The sequence below is a fragment of the Mesocricetus auratus genome, unplaced genomic scaffold (assembly GCF_017639785.1).
Source record: "Mesocricetus auratus isolate SY011 unplaced genomic scaffold, BCM_Maur_2.0 Super-Scaffold_100030, whole genome shotgun sequence".
NCBI lineage: Eukaryota > Metazoa > Chordata > Mammalia > Rodentia > Cricetidae > Mesocricetus > Mesocricetus auratus.
Window position 1 is genome coordinate 11712707 of NW_024429211.1, and position 13446 is coordinate 11726152.

General features: G+C 40.2%; 1 protein-coding gene across 8 annotated transcripts in view; it reads right to left on the reverse strand.

Annotated features, from left to right (window-relative positions):
• Gas2 (growth arrest specific 2) overlaps nt 1-13446 on the reverse strand; it is a 151990-nt gene that overhangs the window by 135901 nt on the left and 2643 nt on the right. The window contains exon 1 of one of the 8 annotated variants that reach the window (XM_040733287.1): nt 10214-12451. The exons of 6 other annotated variants lie outside the window; for them this stretch is intronic. The gene's annotated coding sequence lies outside the window, so the exon portion shown is untranslated. Of the gene's footprint in view, nt 1-10213; nt 12452-13446 lie in introns of those variants that run through there. One more of the 8 variants, XM_021234766.2, reaches the window with a different exon arrangement.

Consider the following 13446-nt stretch of genomic DNA (forward strand, 5'->3'; position numbering starts at 1 on the left):
AAAAAACAAAAAAAAAAAGAGGAGAAGAAGACAAGAACTCTTTTATTGTCTGAGGTAACACTAGAATAAATTTATATCCAAATGTTTAACTACGATAATAAAATTCCCTAAGGAGATGAATAAATACATTTGAAAAGAAGACAGCTTCTTGTGAGTCAGTCTGACCTGCACCTGTTGCTGAGAGTTCAGGGTCCCACGGAAGTCAGTCTAGTACTCATGACATCACAGGCACAATGGCAGTGCATTTGGCTCCAGAATTCACCCAAATAAATACCTTCTAAAGGTATCAGTGGGTAGTAATGAAAAGCACACAGCAGAAGACATTCAGAGAAAACTTGTGAATAGGAAATGTTTAGAGAAGGGTCAGACTGTCCACAGGAATAATCTTCCCTTTGGCTTTGCTCACGGGAAAGAGAGATGGGGTATGAGGGGCATCTGTCAATTACCTCCAAGCCTGAAGAGGCTTAAATGCCAGAATACTGAGTGATAACCCTAAAGTTTCTCACCTCATCTGTTTGTTTGTGTACATTTTTAATACTAAGATAACCACACACTGAATTATTAACTCTCAAGACAATTTAACTGGAAAACATGACTTACACTAAGAACACCCTGATCCTGTGAAAGACCAGAGATGTATTAGATTTTCAGAGTTAATCCCAAAGGATAATAAAAAGGGGGCTCCTTTTTATCTGTTAAAGTTTTCAGAGTGTGTATCCTTTAATACTTAAAGAATGTTGTAGCCTCCATTAAAACTTTGACTGCAACTTGAAACAAGGTTTTGGAGGATGTCATCATAGTCATATACTGTAGACTTCATATGTGACAGGTACAAGGATGGTGACTTGTTTCCTCTGAACAAGGTATCTGGATTCCTGAAAAGAAATCACTGTAGCTGAGTTAGAAGTGGAGAAAATGAGACTGCTGGTTAACACTGTCTACTAGGGGTGCAACAGAAGTATACTGTAAAGGTGCCAGAATATTGCCTACAAATCTATCTATAAACCGGGATGTAAGAGAACAGGCACCCACTTTGGAAATCAGTATGGAGATTCCTCAGAAAAATGGGAATAAACCTACCACAAGACCCAACAACTCCACTCTTAGGCATATATCCAAAAGATGCCCATTCATACAACAAGGATGTCTGTTCCACTATATTCATAGCAGCATTATTTGTAATAGCCAGAACTTGGAAGCAACCGAAGAGTGGATAGAGAAAATGTGGTATATTTACACAATGGAGCACTATTCAGCAGAAAAAAACAATGGAATCCTGAGATTGGCAGGCAAATGGATGACACTAGAAGAAACCATCCTGAGTGAGGTGACACAGACACAAAAAGAGAAACATGGCATGTACTCTCTCATATATGGATTTTAGACATAGATCTGGGGAGGGCCAGCCTACAATCCCATGGCCAGAGAGTCTGGGAAACAGAAACTTCATTCAGTGGCTGATGGAAGAAGAGGTACACTCCCATGGCTAAGCACTGAGCTGAACTCAAGAAAGCCAGTAACAAAGAGGGAGGACTGATGACCAAAGGGATTAAGACTGGGCTGGTTAACCCCCAGAAACAGCTGACCTGACAAAGGTTAACTTTTGAATCCCAGACATCAGCCTGGGAATCCAGCATGGGACTGATCAAGAACCCCTGAATGTGGGTGTCAGTGAGGAGGCCTAGGTAATTTACTGAGCCTTGGACAGTAGATCAGCACTTATCCCGAGTATACACACGGACTTTGGACTCCCATCCGACAACGAGAGATGCACTCTCACCCTGAACTCTTGGGGGAGGGTCTAGGCCCTGCCCTGGATGAAATGACAGACTATGGACACCCCCATGGAGGGCCTCACCCTCCCTGGGGAAATGAGGGGATAATAGGGGAGCTGAGGGGAGGGTACGGGAGGAGGGGAGGGAAAGGGAGAGGGACCTGGAACTGACTTGTGAAGCAACCTTGTTTCTAATCTAAATTTAAATAATAAATAATAAAAAATAATAAAAATTAAAAAGATATATGCTTTTAAAAAAATGGCTAAATTGTGAAGTAAAAAAAAAAGAGAAGTGGCACCCATGGCTTGTATTTGTAACTAAGAATTTGTTCAGAAGAAATGGAAGTGATCGGTGGAGTTGAACATGCCTACCCAATGTTACAAAGTATAAATAGTACTAATTTGCAGCATGATTCATTAGTGCTGGGGTGGGACAACAGTGACTTAAGGTCATTATGCCTGGTTCCTATGACCATTGCCTCCTACCTCTCTAAAGCTACCTTCCAAGAATCAACAGAATCTGTTCATGACCTGAATTTACATAACTCATCAAATGGGCCTTAGGTAATGGAGATTTAGCACATCTCCACAATAACAGAAAATATGTTGATCACAGTTCTTCAAGGAAACAGAACTCCCTGCTCTAGCTACCCGCTGTGATACTTCTCTGCCATGATGGATTCTCCTCCTAGTCATAAACCAAATAAACTCTTTGCTCCATAAGTCAATTTTGGTCATGGTGTTTCATCACAGGAACAGAATAGAAACAAATACAATAATATTATCACAAAACACCTTGTACGAAAGAAAAAAATTTACATAAAATAGAAAATCCTGTAAGTATTGTGCCAATAACACATGAAGGAATGACAATAATGAATCTTCATTTTGGAGTAGCTTCGCAAAGAGTGAGCACAACAAATTCTCCACTTTTCTGCCTACATCTTCTACCATTCTGCAGTCTGTAGTTACTGGCCTGTCTCAAATTCATCTGCTGTACATATGTCTGATCTGTCCCTGCTGCCTGTCAGTTGTACCTGAGAGGATACCTGTCCCCAGCAAAGGGCTTTGTTCTGTTTCTACTGAACAGCCCAGAAGACATAGTATGAGAAAGAAATGAGGGATTCCTTGCAGAGACCTTTACCAGAGTCTTAAAGGGAAAGAAGTTACTTTACTAGCACCAACTGACTCCGAATAGCAGGCAAAACCACACAGATGTTATCAACGCATAGTACATGCTGCTTCCAACGTTTATGGGACATTTGTTTGGCTCAGGGTTGCCTTTAACCTTTTGGCTCTTTTCAGGAAATGATTACCAGAGCACACATCATTTGGGGTCAGGAGAACGGAAGAGTGCGTAAATTAAGACGAGAGCTGCGCATTTGTCTTCAGTTGATTGCTGATTGCATATGGAATCCAATGCATTGTAAAGTTGGTTATATTGTTCTCCTAAAGGCAAGTTAAACTTAGGCAGGCTGAGTGCACAGAAGGACATCAGATTAAGTACACAGTAGGTGATCTCAAGGCATATTATTAACTAGGCTTCCAGGTCCAGCAAAGCTTCAAGCCTCTTGGGAGTCAAGAGGTCATTTCATGACAATGTATATCCACAAAGGACAGCAAGTATGCCCCTACTAATGACAGGAAGGTACATCGAGACAGACGTTGCTAAGGAAGAAAGGGTTCAGACCAGAGATCCATGGGACACACTGAAACACAAGACACCTGCCTCCATCCCAGCAACAGTATGTCCCTAGTTATACACACCTCAGCTTGTAAGCAAAGCCCAGCACGGTGGGGGTTTAGGGCTGCTGTGCTCTGTAATTAGGGTGTGTAAGAAACTCTTGCCATTTGGTACTTTTATGCTGTGCTGTTCTTTATTTTCCTTATATGGGCATTCATGTCCATTCTTTCTTCTTCCTACAGTACTCTGACATTTGGATCTTCTCCAACAACAAACTTCTTCAGTTTAACAAATATCTTCCCTCAAAATTTCAGACCTGCTGGGAGTGGTGGTGCACGCCTTTAATCCCAGCACTCGGGAGGCAGAGGCAGGCGGATCTCTGTGAGTTTGAGACCAGCCTGGTCTACAAGAGCTAGTTCCAGGACAGCCTCCAAAGCCACAGAGAAACCCTGTCTCTTAAAACAAAAAAAACAAATTCAGACCTTGGGGGAGAGCTTGTAACAAGATGCTGGGGCCCAAAATAGATGAACCATGGGAGGGAGGCTACTCAGATCTACTCAGCAAAGAATTACTTCAGTGGCCACAGCATAGGGAGACAATGAAAAGACCAAGGACTTCCAGGCCAGTAAACAGAAGACATGTCAGCAACTGCACACTTCGGTTTGTTCACTGAGGGAATATTCATCAATCCTTTTATATGGAAAATTTAATACCAACTATGGGGATTTTTTTTACTTCTTACTAAATAAGAGTATTTCAGTGAGATAACAAGAAATGAACACAATCCAAGACAGGACCAAGTACAGAAGCCTTCTGGAGACAAAAACTTTTACTTGTCCTCTTCCTTACAGCAACAGGCACCAGCTAACCCCACATTACACCAAAGGTAAGGAAATAAAACTAGGCTTTACACAGAGAAAGACCATGATTTGAATCCTATGGCTTCATTTAATTGCTTTGATTTGGGGACAGACAGGCCATTTTAGGAGCTGTGTCAAGATTAACATTAATTCTTTTCATTAAAACAGAATTTGTAAATAGGATGAAATGGTGTATGGGAATAATACAGTTGGCTTTGTGAATACGGACACTTTTTTTCTGAAACAAACTGACCATTTTCATAGTTTTGAGTTTGTAATTTCAAAAATGTGCAGCAGTTGTGACTTTATTCTTATTTTGCAAGGACTTAGACCCACTTTTTAATCTGCAAGAATAGACAGAAACTGTGATAATGCTTCAAGTATTTCTTACAAACTGCAAACACAACTCGGAAGCTTCAGAAACTGTTGTGTTATTCTAACATGTAGACATTACTATTCTCAGTGTGGGATCCAAAGACGAATTAGACAGGATGTCCCTTTAGAAACTTTTCCACCAGAGAAGAAAACAGACATCGGAAGAGCTAACCTAGTGAAGGGTTCAGTAAGTACCAAATACAAATTCAGACAGCAACCCCATGTGAGAGCCTACAGAAGCAACGTAGGTTTGTATTTTGGGGTCAGTGTGGCTAGCGAGATCCAGCGGCCCTTAGTCAAATCCAGCACATAGTAAATGGTATTAAGTCTTCTTTATAAATGTTCACATAGATATACAGAAGTGTGTCTATATTATAAACCTCATCATTTTGTATCCTGGCTGTATAGAGAATTCTGTGTGAGGGAAAATCAGAAGTGGCAGCAGCAATGGTTGGGGATAAAGGGCAGAGAGAGGGAGGAAGGAAAGAGAAAAAAGACTGGGAATTAGAAAGCAAGTTGGTAGTGTGCTCATACTCCTCAACCAAGCTCCTCCCGGGAGACGAAACATGCCACAGTCCACTGCCTTCTGTCTTTTCACTCCCCAAACACCCTACTTTGTTAAATTCGTTTTCTTCTGGAAGTTTCCACTGTATTGCCCTTTAACCTCTAGTTTTCTGGTATCTTTGTGTCAGATTAACATTCAGTGTTTATGTTCCTTGCCCAGGGACACGGTGAGATTATAAAATTCAAGAACATACCTATAGATTTAAAGTTGAAAATACTTGAAGGACTGCAGTGGCAGAGCCAGAGAGTGTGCCCAGTGTGCTGCAGCATACAACACAGTAGGCAGCATTCGGCACTGGCATATTCTATGAATAAGGAGCGCTGATCCAGAAGTCCACTGTAGGGACATGAAGCCATTCTGTTAAAATTAAGCTGGTTTTCCTTCTTACTGGGCAGGCAAGATGACTAAAATCACCAAACTTAAGAGTTCATTTTAATGATGCCTCCACGCACAATTACAGACACTGTCTGACACTGACTGACAAAACAGAAGCCAGGAACACTACTAAAAGAATAAATAATTTTTATAATTAAATACACATAATAAAATGAATGGTTCTTTTGGTAACTAAGAAGATCAAAATAAAAATAGTGCTTAATTTGGAGAAATTTATGGTTTTCTTTTAAATTGATTTCCTAATAAATCATTTCATCACAAAATGTGATTTTGCCTAGAATTATATCATTGATTATAGCCTTTACTATTGCTAAAATTAAAATCTTGAACAGTTCTAATTATTTGCCATTATACAGTAAACTTGCCTTTTTTATTACTCCTGTTTTCTACCTGCATTTTCCTCAGCAGTATGTCTTGTTCTGATATCAGAGCACTGTCTGTCAGTCAGAACTAAACATGGAGAGGGAATCTGCAGGTAGATGGGGACACAGCCAGCATCGTGATATGTATGCATGCTGTTCACTAGTGAGGGTCTTCTGTTCTCAGGACAGCAGCCTTAAAACAGAAATACTGGGACTGGAGAGATGTCTCAGTGGTTATGAGCATCGGCAGCTCTTGCAGAGAACCCAGACTCAGCACCCACATGGCGCCTCACAGCTGTCTGTAGTTCTAGTCTTAGGGGATCAAGCGCCCTTCTCTGGCCTCTATGTGTACAAGGTATGAACATGGTGAACAGACAGACATACATGCAGGTACAACATCCACACACATACAATTAGAAAAATTTATTTAAAAATTATAAACAGCAAAGTTAGAAGCAAGAGATGAGGATGTCCCATGTCCTACAATAAAAGCAGCAGGAACATGTGCAGATCTGGTATATAATGATATGGGTACATTCATTATGGCTACATCCATTATGCTCTTTAAAAGAATAAAGTGAAAGAAAAAATAGCTATAAAATCATTTTCCTCTAACACTTTTCTTCCTTTCACATCTCCTTTAAGTGTGACAGGATATTCTCTGTACTCTCTTTAGCATCCCTTAGACTTTCCTTTTTTTTTTTTTTTCTTGGTCTTTTGAGACAGGGTTTCTCTATATAGTCCCGCCTATCCTGGAACTTGCTCTGTAGATCAGATTTGCCTCAAACTCACAGAGACCTGCCTGTGTCTGCCTCCCAAGTACTGGGATTAAAGGCGTGACCCATCACTGTCCGGCCTGTTTTCCCCCTTTTTAAATAAAACCTTTATTTTAATTTTTGAGATGATCCCTTAGACTTAAATATTAACAATTGACTAAGAAACAATGTTATAAAAATGTTACCCTCCAATAAAATGCATCTGCAATATTGTAAATTTTATTCCAATCACTGTTGGCTAGTTTCAGCCAGTTTATTTTGAAATGCTAGGAGTCTCTGGTGAGAATATCCCATGACATCAACGCTATTAACAGGCCAGCCCAATCTCAGAACCCAGATTAGGTCTGGAAGTAATTAAATACAGCAGGATTCTTGACAATTTCTCACTAAATTTGCTATTTTGTAAGGCTAATTAGGAAAATTAGATTCATCTATCATCGTGGAAATTACAGTGAGTTTGTATGTGTGTATGTGTGTGCCTGTGTATGCGTGCACTTTTCAATTTCCATTTGCTTAGCTTTTGTATATATAAAATCTCTTAGGACATTTTGGGCTATATGTCTGGAAATCGCAGCCATCCAGAAAAAAAAAAGAAGGCTGAGAAATAATGAAAAAAATGTACCTAAAGAATCCATATAAAAGTTTTGGAGACTTGAAAATGAGAACAACAGACACTTCAAAGTTATTGAACCAGAACCAGAAACTCCTTCCTGGCAGGTGCCCATACAGCAGCATGCAATAACCATTGGACAAAATGAAGGCACACTGACAGTGTCACAGATTTACATCAAATCCAACTTCTAATTCAAAATAAAACCAACTCTTTCCTGGATTGCTTCTTTCCTTTCTTATTCGACCATTATGGAAAAAGGACATTAATTACAAAAGAAAAATTAAATATTTAAATTTGGAAAAATAACATCAGTTTAGTTACTTAACTCATATATACTCTAGGGAGGTTCATTGCATCCACCACCACAAAAGCACAGAGGATGGGCCAGCACAAAGTGTATTGATAACGATGTTTGGGGCAATTTATGGCAATGTGGAAAATATGGATTTCAATTTCATTGTTTTAGTCTTAGATGGGATTATTTTTAATGAGCAGTTATCCAAGCAGTAGGAAATACACAAAAATGAAAAAACTCAAGAAGCACTTCCTACAGTAGTATTTGGGTTTAATATTAGCAAAACAAGAAGTATCAAGTTAAATGCTCAGATATGGGTTGCAGTTACTTAAAGAGAGGTAGAAATTATTGTTTAAGTTGTTCTATGTAATTTAATGAATGTTCCTAGAAAATGTCTCATTCCTTCAAGACGTAGTTTGATTGAATTGTTTTTCTGTCTTTACTTCACAAGAATTAATAATCTTAACAAACACAGAAACTTTTTATGATTCATTATCCTTTTATTTAAATTTTATTATGCTAAGTTATGTAGAAAAAAGTTTTAGGAATTAAAAAAACGGAGATAACATGAAGCCAACAGAAAAGCCCATTAGGGGCCTTGGAGTATGCACTAAGCAGTGGGATCCATGAAAGTTTCCTGGAAGGGGGAGAAATGAAGCATTTGCATAGAGGCTATCTTTAGCATTTCACTGTCATTTGCCTTCCTATTCGAAAACAACCAGAGCATGTCTTGGGTATAGAGAAGTTTCTACACTATCAAATGCTTCAAGAACACATTAACAAGTCGGTGTCAAACTACAAAACCATTTTCAGGCAGACAGAGTTACCTTGTGGTCTATTTAGAGTCTCAAATTCCCATAGTTCCCTTTGGCTCTAAACTTGTCACAAACCTCAGGTAACCTGAGAAGAAGGAGCCTAACTGAAGAACCACCCAAGTTGCATTAGCCTGTGGTGTGTCTGTGGAACATTTTCTTGATTGCTGTGGGCAGTACACACCCTGGGCAGGTAGTCTTGGGTTGTTTAGAAAAGTTAGGTAAGTAGCCATGGAGAACAAGCCAGCAGGCCATGTTCTTCTATGCTTCTGCCTCAGTTCCTGCCTCTAGTTTCCTGTCTTAAAGCCTCCTGCTTCCCTTGGTGACGGATTAAACTCTTTCCTCTTACTTTTGGTAAGAACAGGTTTTTTATCACAGCAACAGAAACCAAAGCAGGACTCAGATGTACCATTAGTGATATAATCCTAAGATACTGACAAGACAAAACATGCATTGAGTTGATACTGATTGCTAGCCTAAACTGTCTTCTGAACTTCTTGCAAATGCATAGTATTCACCAATTTTCCATGCTATCATCTAATAGTAAATCCAGGGGATCCCAAATAGTGTGAGGAATGACTAGGAGGGAACAGAAGACAAGTTCATGGGGGTTTTCAGTGAGCCACTGTTACACTGTGAGCTTTTTCTTGTTCAATCACTAGCATCATTCAAGTCAACACTATGTATATTTTAAGGGACTTCAGTCATTTCAATGAAAGAGCATAGCACACCTCTCTACAGATATCTACTAATTCAAGATTCCTCAGGAGCTAGATAGATATCTCAGTGGGCAAGAACAATTACTGATCAATCTTGGGGACCAGAATTCAGATCTGAGCAATCATATAATCTGAGGCCTCTCTTATAGACTTTTTCCACATAGAGTCATCCATGTGCACTCACAGAATAATTAATCTTAAAGAACAATATTTTTGAAATCTGAGCCTCTCAATATCTTTCCAAGTTTCTTATTCTACTTCTCTTTGCCCACCAAGGCTATTTCAGTGTTATTAAATGTCCCAGCAAATGACAATCAATTCTTTCTACATTGCTTTATTCCAGATGTGACCTACATTCTAGTCCTGTGTTCCAAAATTAACAATAAGATTTGAAAGCCAACTGAAAATTAAAAACAAAACAAACAAACAAACAAAAATCTGGCATAAAGTATTCTAAGGTCTTCATCACCTGGGTCCAGTTCCCAACACCTCCACCAAGCCCACACTACTAAGGAATGCCTTGTTCACATTTAGTTAATTATATCATGGAATGACTTCACATTGCATGGCATACAATCTCTATAATGATGATTTCTGTCACAGATTGGCAGCACATATATCAATGGCAGGTATTTGAAAATACATTAATTAAAGTACTCATCACTATCTATATTAGTGCTGATGGAAAATGTTATGACTCATATGACTTAATTAAATAGTTGAGAATTTGGGCAACTGTATCCGTTGAGGTCCTGTCAGGAAATAAGGGTATGTTCATGAGAGATTTTTGACAATAAACAGAATATTTATAAGATTCTGGGCAAGGTAAATATAGTCAACAAGATATGTCAGCATATGCAAGAAGTCCAGAGGACTGCAAGAGAGAATACCCTGCAGAACATCTGCAAGCACAAGATGCTTGTAGCCTAGCAGATAGAGCCCACACCCTTGGTCCTCCAGCTTTTTTCCTAAGGCCTCTTACCAGTTGGTTCAGTGGAAACATCAGAGGTCAAGGGAAGGGACTGTCAGTTTCCATGATGTTCGTCTATCTTTTGCTCAGGACAAGGGAAAAAGAAGAAGAAGATGAATGGGTAAAAAGGAAAGAAAGTGGATAATTTTCTCCCTTTCTGTGTACCAAACTAAGTCAGATAATTTGAAACACAATGCACTTTCCATTACAATGCAGTGTGGCTTCTGGCTTATGTTAGAGCAATGCTTCCAGCCTTTTCACGCCCAGGCAGGAGACACCCAACCAAGAAAAGAACATTTGAGGGGCATATATAAGACGTTAGGTTAAAAAATAAAACTCTTTGGAATATAATAGTTTAAATAAAAATCATTTTAACTGGTTATAAAACAATATGTTCACTAAGTCATTATCATGAGTCTATCATCTTTACTAATTTTTTCTTTTTTTATATTCACCTCCCACATCCTATCATACCTCCTACACACACACACACACACACACACACACACACACAGGTCTCCTTACTACCTGTATTAGTCACTTTTCTGTTGCTGTAATAAAATACCATGACCAATGCAACTTAAGGAAGAAAGGGTTTATCCTGGCTTATGGGTTCAGAGGGATGGAGTCTATCATAGCAGGGAAGGCAAGGCATGGCAGCAGGAGAAGGAAGCTGGTTGACCACATTTTCAGCAGCACACAGAAAGCAACAGAGTGGAATAGGAAGGTGAGCCAGGTTACAAACCCTCAGAGCTCTCCTCAGCTATGAGGTAACTCTTCTTCCAGCAAGGCTCACCTCCTAAAGGTTCCATATCCTCTCCAAACAGCACCACCTCCTGGGATCAAGTGTTCCAATAACTGAGACAATGGACTACAATTCTCATCAAACTAACGTCTTTCTGAGTTTGGCTTATTTAACTTAACATGATAGTCTCCAGTTCCATCCACTAGCCTCCAAATTACATAATCCATATCAAAAATGGACAACCCAACACAAAACTGTATTTTAAGACAAAATAAGCTTGTTTCATATATGCACATTGTGTGTGTCTGTGCACGTCTGCCTGATGCATGAATGTAAGTGTATAGATACATAGATCCATGTATACACATGTGGAGGTCCTAGTAAGTAGATGTCTTCCTCAAACTCCCTGTTACTGCCTTGAGGCGGGATTTCTCACTGAATTAAAATAAACTCCTGAGGTCACCTGTTCCCTCCACCCCAATGCTTGCTTTGGAGGAGGCATGCATAGCCATGCCCAGTTTTTTATACGGGTGCTAAGGAGTCAGACTCATGTCTTCACACTGGCACAAGGAGGGTTCTTATTCATTAGGGCTACCTTCCTGGACCCTACAAGTGTAATAATTAAAACTAGTGATTTTTATGTTTGAGAGGATTCATCACATTTCCTGAGGATACCTTTTAAAACGGGTTAACAGAGGTGGGCAAAAAATAAGCTGTCCCAGAGGACTATTCTAGACTAAGGAAGGGTAGGTAGCCTCTGGACCAACCTACAACATTCTGATCTCTCCACAGTACTGAAATTATAGTCAGTCAATCTCCTTAGACACAGCTTCTTTTCAGGAGATTTTGTTCACAGTTCAGCCATAGTTTTGCGCATGCTGTTTGGAATCTACTGAGTTAGCAGACACTAGCTTCCGCCAATCCAAAAGCTCAGACAGCATGTTGGGCCTATAGGAAAGTTTCCCTCATCTTGCTGTACCTGCCTCTCTGATGTACCCACAAACGTATTTTAAACTTGCCTGTATTTATGACGTTCTTTTGTTTTGTAAAACTATTTTTTAAAACTTCATGAAACTGCTTCCACATTGGAACATGGAATTTGAGATAACTGAAATCTGTGTTACTGGGTCATGGTCACTCAAAATGGCTCCACAATATAAACTATCTCTTATCACCTACCACCCGAAAAAAGAATTAACTTCATATTTTTGAGTCATAATTAACCAGAAATGATAACACCAACAGTGTTGTTTTTATAATCTCATTCAAAATACATAGAATGTGATTCTACTTAGACCCAAGTTCTTTCTGACCGCTTTAAAAGCACTATGAGGTTAAATGTTACTGCCACATGTGAATGAATTTCAAACCCAAGCAACTGTTTCTTAGCACACATTTCCGTGCTGCTGGTGCCCTAACTGCCTTCAGAATAAAAAAAAATAATGGAATCTTGAAATTTACAGGCAAATGGATGGCACTAGAAGAAACTATCCTGAGTGAGATAACCCAGTCACAAAAAGACAAGCATGGTAGGTACTCACACACATATGGATTTTAGACATGGAGCAGGGCACTGCCAGCCCACAATCCCACTGCCAGATAGTCTGGGTTGCAGGGAGGACCCTAAGAGAGATATGCATGGTAACCCAGAGAAAGGTTATGTGATGTGATCTCCTAATTGGACTGGGGGCAGAGAAGGGGAGGATAGAAGGAGATGGGAGAAAGAGAGGGAGAAAAGACGAGGGGAGAGGAGGACATGCGAGAGCAGGAAGGTTGAGCCAGGGTAAGAATAGAGGAGAAACAGATGGGAGATACCATAAAAGAGGGAGCCAGTATAAGTTGGAGGAGAGATCTGGCACTAGTGAGATCTTCACAGATCTACAAGAATGATACCAACTAGCATTAAGGCTACCTTAAATGCCCTCCCATGATGGTGAGAATGATGACTACCTTATATGCCATCCTAGAACTTGATGGAGGCAGAGTCAGATACCCACAGCTGTGAACCGAATTGAACTCCTGGAACCCAGTCACAAAGAAGAGTGATGACCAAAGGAATCAAGTTCAGGCTGGTGAAACCCACAGAGGCAGCTGACCTAAACAAGGGGGAACACATGGACCCCAGACTGATGACTGAGGGGCCAGCATGGGACTGATCCAGACACCCTCCCACCGAACCTGGGTGACAGAGAGGAGGCCTTGGCAATCTGTGGGACCTTGGAGAGTGGAGAAGTATTTATTCCTGGCATACAGAAGGACTCTGGGAACCCATACTACGTGGAGGGATGCTCTCTCAGCCTGGACACATGGGGAAGAACCTGGGCCCTTCCTGGGATGATGTGACAGACTCTTAAATTCCCTCATGGAGGCCCTTGACCTCCCTGGGGAGCTGAGAGGGAATGGAGTGGGGGTGAAGGGTTGGGAGGATTGAGGAGTGGGAGAGGAGGGGAGGGAGAGGGAACTGAAAGTGACATGAGTAAAAAAAATATATAAATATATA